The 14,566-nt window shown below is 44.2% G+C and overlaps 1 protein-coding gene across 3 annotated transcripts in view; it reads right to left on the bottom strand.

Moving 5' to 3' along the window:
• Positions 1-14,566, bottom strand: part of ABHD2 (abhydrolase domain containing 2) — a 118,701-nt gene that overhangs the window by 91,248 nt on the left and 12,887 nt on the right. The window contains exons 2-3 of one of the 3 annotated variants that reach the window (XM_023187205.1): positions 7,014-7,188; positions 632-731 (exon numbers count right to left, since the gene is read on the bottom strand). The exons of 1 other annotated variant lie outside the window; for it this stretch is intronic. The gene's annotated coding sequence lies outside the window, so the exon portion shown is untranslated. The remainder of the gene's footprint in view (positions 1-631; positions 732-7,013; positions 7,189-14,566) is intronic. One more of the 3 variants, XM_023187204.2, reaches the window with a different exon arrangement.

Below are 14,566 nucleotides of genomic sequence, written 5' to 3'. Positions count from 1 at the left end.
ACTTAACTTCTGGTGACACTTCTCCTCACTCCTGGGGTCATATCTCCTGAAAGCTATCTATAAACCCCTAAAACAAGGATCCTTAACTTGGGGTCTGTGGGTTCCCTATGGGATCCTAGGGTCTAAGAGCCCCCTGAAATCATGTGAAAGTTTGTGCACATGAGCAGTTTTCTGGGGAGAAAGTTGGCAGCTTTAATCAGATTCTCTAAAAAGAGTCTGTGGCCTAAAAAAGTACACAGCACTGCACTAAGATGCCCAATAGGTTTAATCTGTGGCTCCCATTCCTCACCTTGTCCGAACCCGCCATGGATGCCAAACTAAGGCTAAACAAACGTCCAAGATGATGCAGCTTGTTAATATAGGCTTCTAAGTCTCCACATTCTATTAGAGGACCAAAACTAAAATCCACCAGAAATTCTCTGACTATATGCTGGTAATATGGAACTGAACTAGAAGTTCTTCCTCATCACCTTTGTTGGAAAGAGAACAGGGTAATGCAGCAAGTAGTTTCTTGTTGGTTTGGAGTGGACTTATTAAATTAAACAAATAAGTTCTTTCCTTCCCACTTCTACTCACTGCTTCCTAACATAAGGGGAGGAGAAGCAAAAATAAGAGTCTCAGCAATACATACCAATGTTACTTATTCTTCTCACTGCAAATATGAATTTTCCTTGAAGAGTTGTACAGTTGGGCCGATCAGGTCAGATCTCTTATTCAAACTAACCTAAAAGCTAAAAAGATTGGATGGTGATGTTTTAAAGTTGAAACATAAGAACAGTCTAAGTTTCTCTGCATTTAAGTCTTTAGGGAAAAGACAATTTTGTTAATTAACATGTATGCCACACTCTTGAATGTTTGGCCTTTTTAACAAGCCTGCTGCGAGAAGGCTTTGTGAATCCACCAAGACTGACAGGCTCTCTCTGGTTTCTAGGGCAAGTTTTCTGCTGTGTTCCTCATTCTGGCTAAAGCCAATTCACATTGCTTTGAACCTTTATCTCACAACATAATCTCCAGAAATGCCTAACAGGACAGGTAACATCTCTGTGTGACCAATGAAATCACTTAGCAAGGTTTGAGATCAAGACAGCACAGTCAGTCGACTCATTTGTTCTCTTCCAAACATACAGCAGGGACAGAAAAAAATATGAGCTGAGAAAAGTAATAGGGCACAGATGGGCTCAAAAACAAAGTACCAGAAACAGAACAGGGCCAAAAGCAATGGGTAGGGGATTGCATTGCTTGTAGGGTCTCAGTTCAGACTGGGGCCAGAGGCTGGCTGCTGAGAAGTGCCAGAAGCTAAAAGTGCTTGCTGTGAGATGGGGAACCTGAGCTGAGCCTACTGCAAGAATCTGCTAAAAGATCTATGGCTTCCAAAAAAGCAGAAGCAAAAAGAGAGAACATGGGGGAAACAGCCAATGTTTATGCAGCACTATCTATGTGCTAAGCTCTGTTCTTCAAATTTGACATATGCTAGCTCATTTAATCCTTCCCATACCCTCCATACCCTATGAGGTAGATGCTATTATTACCCCATTTTATAGACAAGGTAACTGAGTCATAGGAAGTTTAAGTTACTTGCCCAGTGTCATACAGCTGATGGGTAGAAAAGCCAGCATTCATATCTGGCCCAAGAGATCCTCCTCTTAATCACCATGCTGTGCTACTTGAAGGCAGGTAAGTAGAGAAAGAGAGAGAGGCAAGCAAGAAAATGGATGGTGCAGGAGACACACACGAGACACCAGAGACTTGCCCAAAGTCAGACAGCTGTAAACAGCAGAGCTGGGATTCAAGCCCAATTTTTTTTCCTGATTCTACCACACCAAAATGACTTCAGAAGAAAATCAAAGCCAGTTGAAGGAAAGAATCAATTAACCTTCGGAACAGTCCTGCCTAACTTCCAATTATTATCTGTCCCTATTCTGAGACAAATTAGTCATAGAGGACCAGGCTGTGGTGAGGTAGGCCGGAAGAGCAAAGTCTTCAGCCACATCATAGGCCACCTGACCCCACAGGCTTGGCTGCCAAATGAAAAACAGGGCATGGACCAGATCAAAGATCCTAAACTGGCAGTCCACGGGGCAGTGTTGCATTCAGTTGGCATTTAAAAAACAAAATAAATTTATTCATTGCCATATTATTAACACCAGGAGATTTCAGATAAAAAATCTAGATTTCTGATTTCTCTTGGAAATAAAATCAGAAGATTTGGCAACACAGGGCCAGCATTCTCACACCACAACAATGGACAGAACTGAGCAGGGCTGCCCCCTTCAGACCCAGCAAGCTCTCTCCAGGTGGCCACAGTCCCCACTACTCCCTATTAGTGGGGTCCTCAACACTGACCCCTGGCCCGCTTTAATCATTTACAGTATGTACCTGAACGGTCCCCGTAAGCATCTGAATATGCAATCTTTGGAGAAAAGCATCTAAGGTCCCTTCTAGCCCTGAAAAGGTCTGTGTTGACTGAATATTTGAAAAATATACGATCAATATATATATAAATAAAAAATTCCTAGAAAAAATGATGGAAAGGCAAGAGTGGCAAAGCTGATAGGATAACAAGATGTAGTGCCTTTTATTTATTGATATTTTCATTGAGGTTTATTTATACCTTAACTCTTTCCACAAACTACTTGAGACAGCTTCAAGATAACACCCTTACTGAATCTATACACATAGCAAAGGATCTGGAAATGTGTAAGACTGCTAACTGCTTTCTGATAATAAATGTCCCCTTCATCCTTAGTAGCAGAAACCTGGGAAATGTGCCCAGCTGAAAAAAACTACATACCCCCGCTCCCTTAGCTAGGTGAGTCCATGTAACTCAATTCTAGTCAGCTCTGGAGGGGTTGATCTAATTTCTGGGAAGGCTCCTTAGAGGGCAGGGAGTTCACCCTTTGTCTGCCCTCTTCTCTTCTTGCGTCCCTGGAATGCAGAAAACATGGCTGCAACTCTAACAGCTCTCTTGGGCCATGAAGTGACCTTGAGGTCTCTCTAGGAGCCCCATTAAGATGACAGCAGGGCAGAGAGACAGAAATCTGAATTCCTGACAACTTAATGGAGCCACCATATCAGATCTAGACTGCCTATCTCAGGACTTCTTTTACATGAGAGAATGAACAGTTGAAGCCACTATGACTTCTAGACTCTTTTACTTGGCAATTTCTAAAGATACAGAAGGAAAACTATGTATTCAAATCTTTATGAATGCTAAAATCACTGGGTTATAAGACTATTGGCAATTTCTTTTTTCTATTTCCCAAAATTAATGACTACAAATATTTTTATTATTAGAACAAAGCATTAAATTAGCAACTAAGAAAATCTAAGGAGAAATCTTAAAACACTGGAAAGGAAAATATGTATGTCAACATACACAACAATTATGTATGTGATAAAGCTTTAATGCATGTGATTATGCTTTAATTAACTTATCTGAGCTTTCTGTTGGAGGAAAAGGGAAACCCAGTCAGACCTATAGTTTCCAAAATGGAAAGAGAGCTAACATATATTGTGCTCTTCCACCCAGTGTCATAACAGATACTCAGTGGAAACAGGGCTTATCTGGCACAGAATTATTTTTAAAAAATGTGGGACTTTATGTAAGGGGACCTTGAGAGATGTGACAGACAATGTCCTCCCACAACTTTTTTTAAATAGCAAATGCAGTAGAGAATTAATTTCCTCAACCCTTGAAAAATGCCAGGGTTTTAAAATTTAATTCAATTCAGGGAAGGCAATTCTATGAGAGATTTATAATTATTGTGGTCCAACTACACAGCCTTGATCCAAGCCTTCATTCAACCTGAAGTCCTGAGGAACAGGTCAGTTCTGCACATCCCTGGGGACACTCCCTGGAGTTTCAGCAGGCTTAATTAAGTACCTGACTACCTCCAGTGCACCTAGCATTGTGCAGGTTGGCAGTTAAGTAAATTCTCATTTTAACCAGGAGGAAAAGAAATTTATGTTAAGGCTATCTGTACTTTAGAAGCTTAGACAAAAATCAGTCCAGGGAAAAAAAAATTAAGCAAGGAAGGACTCATGCAGCAGCTAGATCTAGAACCCAGCCTTAGTGAATGAAGTATAGTTGTTCCTCCTTAACTGCAGATTCAACCAACCACTGATGAAAAATTTTGAAAAAAAGACAACAATAAGGCTGGGTGCCGTGGCTCACGCCTATAATCCTAGCACTGTGGGTGGATCACTTGAGACCAGGAGTTCAAGATGAGCCTAGACAATATGGAGAGACCCCCATCTCTACCAAAAATATTAAAAAATTAGCCGGGTATGGTGGCACGTGCCTGTAATCCCAGGCTGAGGCAGAAGAATCACTTGAATCTGAGAGGTGGAGGTTGCTACCACCGCACTCCAGCCTGGGTGACAGAGTGAGACTCTTAAAAAAAAAAAAAAAAAGGTAAGAGAAAAGATAATATAAAAAGAAAAAAAAATTTAAATAAAAGCAATACAGTATAACAATTACTTACATCATTTACTTTGTAATCAGCATTATAAGTAATCTAGAGATGATTTAATGTGTATAGGAGGATATGCATAGGTTATATGCTAACACTATGCCTTTTTTTTTTTTTTTTTTTTTTGAGACGGAGTCTCGCTCTGTTGCTGGGGCTGGAGTGCAGTGGCCGGATCTCAGCTCACTGCAAGCTCCGCCTCCCGGGTTTATGCCATTCTCCTGCCTCAGCCTCCGGAGTAGCTGGGATTACAGGCGCCCGCCACCTCGCCCGGCTAGATTTTTGTATTTTTTAGTAGAGACGGGGTTTCACCGTGTTAGCCAGGATGGTCTCGATCTCCTGACCTTGTGATCTGCCCGTCTCAGCCTCCCAAAGTGCTGGGATTACAGGCTTGAGCCACCACGCCCGGCCAGACACTATGCCATTTTATATCAGACTTGATCATCTGTGGGTTTGGTATCTGCACGGGACCTGGAACTGTTTCCCCATGGATATACAGCAACAACTGTATAAAATGTAGAAGCATATGTAAGTATGAGTGTGTGCATGTACAGTGCATATACATAGGTATTAAATGAGGAGTTAAGTAACTTTAGAAGAAAAATTTTCACATTCACTTTATCTTGTTGCATTTTGTTTTATGGTATTCTTTTATCCCCAAGTCTGACTTATCACAAAATATTAATATTCTGAACTTGTTCTAGATACAGCAAACTTCGATTCCATTGTATGATTTTGTGTGGCCCTCCCCACTTTCCAGGCAGGTGAAATCCAGTTAAAATGAACATCAGGCAGCCTAGATAGGGAAAAGAAGTCACACAGAACAGCTGGAGGGCTGGGTATGTTGCAGATGAAAAGAAAGCTACCCCCACCCCAAACCCAGCTCCACCTCCACGATGGGCTGGGCTTCCTGTGTACCTGCGGCAATCCCTTCTCTGCCGGCTAGCCCACACCTCCCCTGCCATTTTATGAATGGGATTTAGGTGCTGTAAATGAGAGTCAGAATTCCATTTATAGTCTGCATTAACAAAGGAAACCAAGGTGGTGCCAAATGCCCAACATCTAGTCACTAAAGGAACTCGCAGTGTTGCCCCTGGTCTCTAAGACAAGCTTGACTGGTATTTCCACCAGAGGTGAAGGCCTGAGCTGTGTCTCCCACGCCCCTTTCTGCTCTCCCCTGGCTAAAAACATTATTTTCAGATGGAGGCACAGATAGAGTGAGAAACCGCCACTGCACTGGGAAAAGCTCCAGTCTGGGGGCTCTGAGACCTGGGTCCTAGTGTCTGCTCTGCCCCTTCCTGGCTGATGACCTTGAATCAAGGCACTTAATCTTTTTGGGCCCTAAAGGCCCCATCTATAAAATGAGAAGGCTATATTAGAAGTAGATGATGCCAAAGGTCTCTTTCAGCTAGAAATGTCTGAGATTCTAGGGATAGAACTGCAGTCCTTGGCTAAACAGCACAGGAAAAAACTATCGCTGTACTTTGTATCAGAAAATGGCCATTTTCCAGCCTACTTCATAGATGATTACACAGTAAAATTCATAAGAACTAACAACCCTCAGGGCCTTTGTTCTTTCTTCAAATAAATTAAACAGTTACATATTTTCTTTCAGCTGTGCCAATAATTTCATCATATTTATTCCACCTGCATGGGATTGTGATGCTTTTAGCCTTGGAACACCAATATTCACTGACAGGACACAACTTACACTGCGGAAAGAACAAACAAACAGAGCAGAGATCCCAAACAAAGGAAACCCTTTATCTGCTGTAGCAAGTTGAATAGTGACCCTCCCCCCAGAATTCATGTCCATTTGAAACCAGTGAATGTGAAGTTATTTGGAATTGGGTCTTTGCAGATGTAATCAAGTTAAGATGGGGTCATACTTGTTGGAGGGGGTCCTAACCCCATGACTGGTGTCCTTGGAAGAAGGGAAATCTGGACACAAAGACAAAGATACACAGGGGAGGAGGCCACACGAAGATGGAAGCGGAGACTGGAGCCACGTATCTACAGCAAGCAATGCCAAGGATGACTGGCAACCATCAGAAGTGAGGAGACAGGCGGGGAATAGTCTTGCCTTCAGAGCCTAAGGAAGGAACCAACCTTGCAACACCTGTTTTCAAACTTCTAGCTTCTAGAATGGTGAGAGAATATGCCCAAATTACCCCTCATGACTCAGGAGTTCCACGCTCCTGTCCTCCGTGGCTGAAGGGACTGTTTGCCACATCCTTCTGAAAGGCCCCTTGTTACTCAGACAAGCTCCAATCAATTCAGATGATAGCTAACTGACATGAACACCCTCAGATGACTCGTTGACATAATACAAATTGCATTCTGTGAATAAATACTTATTAGCTTGGCTTCTTTGCCTCTGTGATTCAGCTGTCAGAACCATCCTTTCCTTTCCTCTTAGCTATCAGCAAAGTGAGGGAGCTCAGAGGACACAGACATCTGGGGGAGGGGGAGATCTCTCTTCCTTGCCACCCAAAAGGACCTAACATAACAAGCTTTGATACTTATGGGTCCTAAGGCAAATACCTCTCAAGGAAAACGAAGCCAAACCCCGAAAGGATTTCTCTGTTCCAATTCCATCTGGTTGAAGATGTAAATTTCATTTAGGGTCCAGTCCTGCAGTGAGACAGCCAGTGCCAAATCCAGCTACAGTGTTTGTCCTGGGGCAAGTTCCTTAATCCCTCTGAACACCATCTATAAACTGAACATGTTAATACATAAAGAGCATTTTAAAACAATGCCTGGCATACAGTACTACTGTATTCGCTATTACCATCTCCACTATTAAACTTTCCTCCATTTTGCCTCAGTAAACAACCTAAGTTGACAGAAATGACCACAAAACATACTCCTTCGTAACTGACATACAGGTCTCATTAGCAGTGAACTCACTAGCTGATTGACTGCTTGGGCCTCCTCCAATGAGTTTAAAATTAATCCCAGGACATACTCTTGTTGATTCTTCTAAAATGGAACCATATCTTCTAAAATGGAACCATGTTAGACTTAATAAATCACTGGATAATAAGTGGTGATCATCATGTCCCATAAACAGTTCCAAGATGCATTGTTCTTGTTTTCTGTGCTAAAAGGCATCCTTGGCAGTGCACAGCTGGAACCCCTCCTCCTAACACCACCCCGCTCCTGCTGAGGGGCTTCTTCTGCCCATGGAAAGGCTACCCATTCCGCCCTGCAGGTAAAAATCCCCTCTTGCCTAGCCTGGCTCTCCCAGCAAACTGTAATGCCCTGAGATAAAACTTTGTCCCCCAAAGTACCCTGTGAGGGTGTCAGGAGAAGGACAGCAGAAGGCCACAGCACATTGCCCCAAAAACATGGTCTGTTTCCATCCCATGTCATCCTGATTTTTCAGCCTCTTTGGTGGCAACTTAGGTAAAAGTACAACCCCATCTTAACTTGATTACATCTGCAAAGACCCAATTTCCAAGTAAGGTCACATTCACTGGTTTCAGATGGACATAAATTTTGGGGGGTCACTACTGAACTTGCTACACCAGATAAAAGTGGTCAACCTTAAATGTGGGCAACATGATACCCCTGGAGAGAAAGTAAGGAGGAAATGGGCCACCTTCTCCCCACTTTATCTGCCATTTAACTAAAGAAGTCAGAGCCATCATAGGGTGAAAAAAGCCATTTTGCAGGGACAAGAACAAGCCCAGATGATTTGGGGGAGAAGGCCCAGCCATCCCCCTCTGAGTTGCGCCTTTGTGTCCTCTGAGTCACTGCCACGGGATAGGAGAGCCTCAGAGCACAGCCAGGAGGCTTCGGGAACTGCACAGCCTGGCAACTGGGCCCTGTTCTCACTCTGGGTAAGGTCTGATGAGATGAGTGAACACCTTAGCCAGCAGATCACCAGATCCACCTTTCAGCACATCCGTGTTGGTCTAGGCCCGCACGTCCTCCCACAGAGGGTTCTGTGGGACGGAGTCTTCACGGTGCTCAAAAACTCTGGGTTTGTTTGTTTTTGAGATGGAGTTTCGCTCTTGTTGCCCAGCCTGGAGTGCAATGGCACAATCTCGGGTCACTGCAACCTCTGCCTCCTGGGTTTAAGCCTCCGGAGGAGCTGTGATTACAGGCGGGTGCCACCATGCCTGGCTAGTTTTTTGTATTTTTAGTAGAAACGGGGTTTCACCATGTTAGCCAGGCTGGTCTCGAACTCCTGACCTCAGGTGATCTACCCGCCTCGGCCTCCCAAAGTGCTGGAACTACAGGCGTGAGCCACCGCACCTGGCCAATACTCTGGGTTTTAAAAGATCCCCTCTCGGCTGGGCACAGTGGCTTACATCTATAATCCTAGCCATTTGGGAGGCCAAGGAGGGCGGATTGTTTGAGCCCAGGAGTTCAAGGCTAGCCTGTGTGACCTGGAGAAACTCTGTCTCTATTGTTTGAAAGAAAAAAAAAAAAAGACCTCCTCCCACCACCACCACCTCAAGCCAGAAGGGATGGGAAAGCCCTGGAAACAAATAGGGCCAATCCTGTTTTCCAGAGATGCTGAGAAACACTGATTTTTGAACATTAACTAACTCAAGCCAGGGACTGCCCTGAAAGGGTGGGAGTGGGTTACCATAACAAGGAAGGATAAAGTCCCTGGTTGATCCAGTTCATCTCTTACAAACCAGGTCCTACAAGGTGAAGGGATCATCAAGTCACACACAATTTGGTAGAAGAGAATTGGAGGGATTGACAGATAAGTAAATGTATTTAAGGCAAGGTTGCCCTCTGTTGTATTCAAGATAAGACCTTGAAATTGTCTTTCTGTGCTGTGTCTTTCTACTCATGTGATAACAGTTTTATTTAGTCACATTTCTTCCACAAAGTCATAAGGTCACAGACTCAATCTGCTGGAATTTCAGAAAATAGTCTACAAGTTCTCAGGGGGAGTAAAGTTACCCAATGCAGGAAAACGTGAACCTCACAGTTACATGTCAGGAATGGCTACTAACCCATGAGCTTCCACAAAGAAAGTTACCAAATTGAAAATGTCTGAAGACTGAGTCACCAGTTAAACAGGAACATTTAATTGGGCACTTTTATGTGCCCTTACTAAAATACTGAACGGAAGCTGGCCTCTCCCACTAGCAAATAACCCTGCTGAAAGAATAGTACTGTCTATGAGAGAACGAATGGGTAAAGCACTTAGTAAAATCACAGGCAAAATTGTTTTCTCTTCCACTGAGAAACCATGAATCCATACCTGAGAACAAACAAAAAAATCTTAAGCCAGGTATTTCCTCTAGGGAGATTCTAGATTTTCCAAGAGAACAGGCACTTGAATTGTGAGATTTACCCGAAACATATTTTTAAAAATCAATACCATAATTCAATTCTGTAATATCAAAACCAAAATTCCAGTTTACCAGAACCCAAGGAGCTCAAGTGCCTACTTCACTGGAATTTTTAAGAGAAGGATACAACCAAAGAAGAGGGCATCTCCAGATTGATTGTCCTGGGCACCATACAGATGCCACCCACTCTTCTATGTCTGGAAATAAGCTTCCAGAAAGAGGAAATGGAGATGGGGGTGGGAGGGCAAGACCCAGTGCCTGGCACAGCTGCTGCCTGAAGAACTACTCACCCCATGGAACTCCCTAAGGCAGGCAAAGAAGAAAGTTTCACCCAGACCTGCAACAGAAAAGGACGTACAGCTACTCTCAGTTAATGAGAAAATAAAAATAACTAGGACTCCTCGTTCCTGAGTGTTCTGGTTCACCAAGGCTCCCAGTGCCCCCAATGCCTGGCTAATACACACTGTAGGGCCCGTAATGAGAGCATTAACACGTGCGGCCCATTATCACTCTGACAGTCTTGCATTTCACCATGGCAGGCATCTGTGAGGAAACCCGACCAATGACCAATGGGCCAAGCTCCTCTCCTTCCCTGCCAAAGGAGAGACTTGCTTGGCACACTCACCCCAGCTGGGCAAAGCTGAGGTCACTCGCCCATCCATCTCTTTCAGCTGTGTGGCTCTCTGATGCTGAATTCTGCCACCTGGGAGCAACAGCACCCCTCAGGGCTTGGCCACCAGACCCTGTTATACAGGGATAGACAGCAAGAAAAGCTCTGTGCTCCTTGCCCTCCAAGACCAAGAGAAGGTTCTGGGGGCAATAGCATATGGTGTGCACAGCATTTTGAAGCATGGTTTACTTATTTCTGTTTTATAAATACCTTGGACGCTGTGAGCAGAAACAGGATCGCCTGCCAGTTTAGAGCAGAAGGCCTGAAGGTCACGTGGATTCCTTTGTGACCAAGTCTTAGGAGACAAATGCTACCAGCTAAATCCAGATAAATATGAAGGGCTGATTTGTGCCTGACATGAAGAAGGGATACTGTGAGACAGGCGCCTATCTGCTGCTGCACACGCCAGCCCTAATGCTGGGCCTCTAGGGAGCCCTGCCCAGCTTCCGCCATCAGTCCTGCTGATTATGAGAGCTAAAGAGCTTTGCCCCCCACTTGTAGGTCACAACCCAAGTGGAAAGACCCAGAGATTCTGGATTCTGGATGTCAGAGGAGGGAGAGGATCCCATTTATGTCTCTACACTACTTGTCTCCAGTGGCATCTAGAGTTATTCCACCCCCTACCCCCTCTGAACATTCTGTGCTGTACAGCTCTGGGCAGGTCACTTGCACTTTTGGAGGATTTTGAGGCCTAGCTTAACAGTCCATGTGATATAACTGAATGACACAGGGACGAAGGTTTTAGAATCAGAGGACCTGCATTTAATTCCAGATTCTGCCAAGTGACCGTGGGTGAATGATCTAAACATTACGAAGATTTGCTTTTTCTTCTATAAAATGGGGGAAGGGAGGTACATTATATGTTACTGAAGGAAAGAAGTTGATGAAATTCTGTAGGCTAAAAAAATGACTTATAATGATAAATTATGCACAGATATCCTCAAGATAAGGTTTGTAAAATGTTTTCAGCTCTTTTGCAGAAAGCTGCTTTATTAAATATTTCAAGATTAGAAAAATGTCAGTTTTAAAGCAACTGCTAAGGAATTGTAACACACGAGGAGCATGACAATCGGTCCCCAGTAGTCCTGAAGTTGGCTTTATCACATCTTTGCATTGAGGATACTGAATGATCTAAAAACTAACACCTTGAAAGGAAGCCCTCTGGGTTGATACATTTTAGGGTCTTAGCTCAGTGGATTGCTTTTTCAAGTAAAGGGTCAGAAATAAGTTCATGCCCTCAAATGTTCCTCTCTCCCGTCCGTCCACCACAGACACTCCACACTGTTGTTCCAGGCCTCACTCCTCCTGCCTCCCACTCCGGAAGTAAGTTTTCTCAGCCTTCTTTAAAGCCCAAGGGCAATCCCACCTGCCACCCCCAGCCCACCAGCAGCCTTCTTCCTTTGGTTTTTGTGCAAACGTTGCCTGTATCAGGCAGGCATTTGCTCCGAGTCCACCTCTAGTCCACCTAAAAAATACTCTACACTACAGAGCAGGAGTGCCCCACATGAAGCAGATAGCTACGCCACTCACTCCTCAAGAGCTCTTCCTCCGCTGGGCTTTTCCAATACATTCGTCTTGCTTCCTCATCAGTTTCCTGGGAGGCAAGGAACTGGCCATCAAGGAAGACGGTTTCATAAAAAATGGCAGAAATATTTCTCTGAGATTAGGAAAGAAAATTACCCCACTTACCAAAAATTGATTCACTGGCATAAGTAGGGAGCACCCTCGTGGATAAAGCAGTGGCTTGCAAATGAAGAGGACAGAAACTGCTGAAAAGGCATCAATATCATTGGGAGGGATGTTCTGCAAACTACGCCCTCCTGACATTCCACCTCACTCCCCACAGGGACCAAAGACATCACTCTAACCTCTGTGGGGGCTATGAAAGAAGTATAATACACAGCATCCAAAAAAAAATTGGAAAATAGGCCAGGCGCGGTGGCTCAAGCCTGTAATCCCAGCACTTTGGGAGGCCGAGACGGGCAGATCACGAGGTCAGGAGTTCGAGACCATCCTGGCTAACACAGTGAAACCCCGTCTCTACTAAAAAATACAAAAAGCTAGCCAGGCAAGGTGGCTGGTGCCTGTAGTCCCAGCTACTCGGGAGGCTGAGGCAGGAGAATGGCATAAACCCGGGAGGCGGAGCTTGCAGTGAGCTGAGATCCGGCCACTGCGCTCCAGCCTGGGCGACAGAGCGAGACTCCGTCTCAAAAAAAAAAAAAAAAAAAAAAAAAAAATGGAAAATAGTACAACAAATCTGTATATAATGAAGTACTAAACTCTGAAGTACCAACTATAAATACTGGAGGAATTCAAATGAAGGAGGCAGAAAGAAGAAGGAGGTGGACTCAAAGCTGGGAACCACTGGAAGAGATGGAACAGAAGAGAAGGTGAGATAGAGGGGTGGATGCAGATGTCAGGCTGGGCTCACAGTTGAGCCAAGGCCCGAGAATGCTGGGCAGTCAGGAAATGGGCAGACGGGACAAGAGGGATGTGTTTCAGAGCAGTGGCAGTGAGTCATTATGGAATGAAGCTTCAGTGCTTTACTTACAAGGGGAATTCCAGACATTAGCCTGGAAAATGCCACACAGGTGCTGCCTTGGCTGTGTGCATAGGGCTGTGCACTGTTGTTCATGTGAGGGGCTGAAGTGAGGCCATAGGTGTCAGAAGCATTTACTTGGCTACATGTAACCTGACCCATGGCGATGTTGGACAAGCACTGACGTTCACCATTTGAGCCCCACTGCAAGCCCTTGATGGCATCTAACTAGTTTTGTACAACCTGCTGAACCATACAAGGATATTCACTGGGGGCCCATCCCCTCCAGGCCCTAAAAATCATACTATTTGTCAATTTTACACTATGTAACCACCTTTTCATAACTAGAACATTTGCTAGTCTCATCTCCACATAAAAGTGATGATTCATATCTCTTTCCTCTCTGTTGGGAGTTCTGATCTACGCACTTATAATTCAATCCTCATGTTTAAATTTAAATTTAGGGTGTTGAGTACATAGTGGACACTGTAAATATTTACTAATTGACTAAGTCTGTGGCATTAGCCTAAAGCATCATCATTGTGGTTCTCTGAACAGAAGTTTCTTACCAGATTATTATATTAGGCGGAGAGGTACAGGCCTTTATGAGTAATTGCCATGCCACTGTACATCAGGAGAGAAAGCTCACTGTGGCCTGGGCTGTCAGCAGCTTTTGGATATTTAAAGAACATCTCAAAGTTCAAGCAAATAATTATCCATCCAAAAATGAGAGTTTTCACTTTCCACTGCTCATAGGAGTTACTGTCCTAGGGCATATTTCTTTCACACTTTTCCCTTTTGTCTTAAGAACATCTCACTGGGCTCAAAGATCTACTCCAGAAACTGCTGTCGCACAAATAAAGAAATACACTCAGGCCGGGCGCGGTGGCTCAAGCCTGTAATCCCAGCACTTTGGGAGGCTGAGACGGGCGGATCACGAGGTCAGGAGATCGAGACCATCCTGGCTAACACGGTGAAACCTCGTCTCTACTAAAAATACAAAAACTAGCCGGGCGAGGTGGCGGACGCCTGTAGTCCCAGCTACTCGGGAGGCTGAGGCAGGAGAATGGCATAAATCCGGGAGGCGGAGCTTGCAGTGAGCTGAGATCCGGCCACTGCACTCCAGCCCGGGTGACGAGACTCCGCCTCAAAAAAAAAAAAAAAAAAAGAAATACACTCAAAGCTAAAACAGGATGTTGGAAGTAGCAGAAGAAAGGAAAGGCCCGCAAACAGAAGGCAGATGGAAATCTACTCATTGATTGTTGACATTCAGTTAAATACTGAAATACCATTAGAAGACTCATGATTTCTGCTATTCTCTCCAAAACATACAATGCAACAAAATTGTCTATGGTATTTTCCAACTGACATGAGCTTATTTGGTCCAGAAAATATAAAACAGAATACAATTAACTGTAGTTTAACCTAGATTAAGAGGTTGGTGAAATTATAAAATAAGGTTCTTTTTTTTTTTCTTTTTTTTTGAGATGGAGTCTTGCACCGTTGCCCAGGCTGGAGTGCAATGACACATCTCGGCTCACTGCAACATCTACCTCCTGGGTTCCAG

Source organism: Piliocolobus tephrosceles, chromosome 6 (genome assembly GCF_002776525.5).
Source record: "Piliocolobus tephrosceles isolate RC106 chromosome 6, ASM277652v3, whole genome shotgun sequence".
In the NCBI taxonomy this organism is placed as follows: domain Eukaryota; kingdom Metazoa; phylum Chordata; class Mammalia; order Primates; family Cercopithecidae; genus Piliocolobus; species Piliocolobus tephrosceles.
The sequence above is the reverse complement of the archived record's forward strand: the minus strand, read 5'-3'. Positions and strand labels throughout refer to the sequence as shown.